This window comes from Misgurnus anguillicaudatus, chromosome 6 (assembly GCF_027580225.2).
Source record: "Misgurnus anguillicaudatus chromosome 6, ASM2758022v2, whole genome shotgun sequence".
NCBI lineage: Eukaryota > Metazoa > Chordata > Actinopteri > Cypriniformes > Cobitidae > Misgurnus > Misgurnus anguillicaudatus.
This window is the reverse complement of record NC_073342.2, coordinates 30,236,194-30,238,699: the sequence shown is the minus strand read 5'-3', so window position 1 is coordinate 30,238,699 and position 2,506 is coordinate 30,236,194. Positions and strand designations below refer to the sequence as shown.

General features: G+C 36.8%; 1 long non-coding RNA gene across 1 annotated transcript; it reads left to right on the top strand.

The window, feature by feature from the left end:
* Positions 1–463: 463 nt before the first annotated feature.
* Positions 464–1,910, top strand: LOC141364385 (uncharacterized). Its single transcript, XR_012370123.1, has 3 exons — positions 464–674; positions 910–1,149; positions 1,507–1,910. It is a non-coding gene; the product is annotated as an uncharacterized lncRNA (long non-coding RNA).
* The last annotated feature ends 596 nt before the right edge of the window (positions 1,911–2,506 follow it).

Genomic DNA, 2,506 nt, shown 5'->3' with positions numbered 1-2,506 from the left:
CTGGTGGCGCTATAGAGTTACTGCTAGAGACCCCATTTTTGGTCACATGACTATTTAGGACCACCACTACAACTGTGCCAAATTTCATCATTCTACTACGTACGGTTCATAGGGCTGCCATAGACTTCCATTGGACAAGAGTAAGCAGAATAATAATAATAATAATACTAACAATTGCAATAGGTGTCTCAGCACCTTCGGTGCTTGACCCCTAATAATAATAATAATACTAACAATTGCAATAGGTGTCTCAGCACCTTCGGTGCTTGACCCCTAATAATAAGACTAACAATTGCAATAGGTGTCTCAGCACCTTCGGTGCTTGACCCCTAATAATACACACATATATAAAACAATGCAACAACAAGTAAAACCATAAATAAAGGAATAAAATACAATACAATAAAATACAAATGTTCAATTAAAAGCTAACCTAAAAAAATGAGTTTTAAGGCGAGATTTAAAGCTAGGGTAGGTAATGTTTGAGAGCTAGCAAAATTTGAAAATGGCAGCTCTTCTAAGCTCCACCCCCTCTCGTTAGCACTCCGTCCAAAGCTACGCCCCCACAAACATGAACGCGCATCCACAGTCGGAGTCAGCTGCAGGTCACAGGAAAACCGAGTATTTCAACACATTATAGGCATCAACCAAACGACTTCATGTCTCATTCACCTGTAAGTAAACTATATTTTTATTACAATGAATGCCAAAAAATGCTATTGTTAGTAATGTTACTTGCAGCGTTCAAAGCAAACGTTACACGTTTGTTGTTGTATGAACTCTGAAATGTAGCTACGTGTCTTTGGATAAAAGCGTCTGCTAAATCAAAATTTAAAAGTTTTTTTTGTTACTATCACTGGCAAACGTGAATTTTCTATTTTTATATATCTTCGTTATTTTGGTTGTTAGAGTTTCCACGACGAGAGCATTTGATCTGATCCTACATACAGTCCGCATCCGAGCACGTCTTCAGGTCAAAGGGGACAGACCCGAGGTCGTGCTCGAGGAAGAGGAGGTGCACGGGGTAGAAGCCGAGGAAGTCGAGGTAGAGGACGCGGAGCAAGTCAGACTGCAACCGGAGAACACCTGAGACATGACGATATTCTGCAAGTCGATAATCTGCAAGCTCAACGAATTTCAGATGAGCAGGTAGCCAATCTATAATATCATTTTTGTTATTAGTTGATATTTTTTCGACCTCAACATCAGCAAAAAAACAATAGTATAAGATCAAATAAGATAAACATTTATTGTCCCACAATAGTGAAATTATCAGTGCTGCAGCAGCCCAGTAGATTTTTTAAAACGAGTAAAGAATTTTAATAACAATATAATATCAACAATATATACAATATAAACAATACATATCAAATTGAGTCCTTGGCACTGTCTGCCAATAAATAATTACCTGGCATTTACTGTGGACACAACATTTCTCTTAGAGGACAGAAAAAAAAGAGTTCTAAAAATAAAGTTGAATCTTTTTGATGAACTATTGTTTTACAGGCCAGAATTCATACACTGAGCTTGGAAGAATCCCATCAGTTGCTGCAGATCTGCCTGACAAGGGACCCAAGCCTCATCTTTGATCTCCTCCATATGTCAACATCAGGAGATGCTCCTCCACCAGGCCCTCCAGCTCCGAGTCAACCCACTTGGTGTGTGTGCCGAAACTGCAGAGAGATGCCCTCAGATGTAGAAAGAAAGTGCTGTGGGCAAATTAGAGACCGCTACCCAGATACACATGGACAGTATACAGGTTTCATCCCAAGTAGGGTGTAGGCACAGTACAATAAATAGTATTTATTTTTGTGCCCTGCTTTTTTATTTATTTTGTACTGGTTTATATATTGTTCTGTAAAATTTGCACTAATGTATACAGTATGTACAGTCATATTGTTTTTTAAATTTTGTCATGTTTGAATAAATATTTTGAGTTGATAAATGCCTTTCCTTTATCATTTTAGCATAAACAAGCTATTACTTTTCTTACCTCCTTACATGCTAAATGAATAATGACAATGAATGTGGTATAACACTTTTTGTTTTATTAATAAAACACTACCAACAACAACGAGAGACACCTAAGAGGAATACTTTTTTAAACAACTATCTGTCCTTTTGCTGCTTTTGATTGTCATAAACAATCTGTATTTACATATAATACATTTGAAATATATATATGTTAGAAAATGAGTGTCCATGGATGGCTGACAGGTCAGGCTTTGCATGATGCGTTGTCTTCTGTGGTGATCTACTCCTTTGGCAGTGATTTACCTTTAGGAAGAATATCACAATTACACATCTGACAATAATTACTGTATCTCAAAGACACACAATGAATGACAACACATTTTATTTCCCATTTCACACAGTGACAAACATTTATGTGATTCTTTGAATTAGTTTATCCGTAGCTTTGTTTAGAAAACTATTTTAGATCATAAGTTATGATACACTTGCGACTATGGCTGTGCAATATTATCATAATGTCATGTCCTAAAAG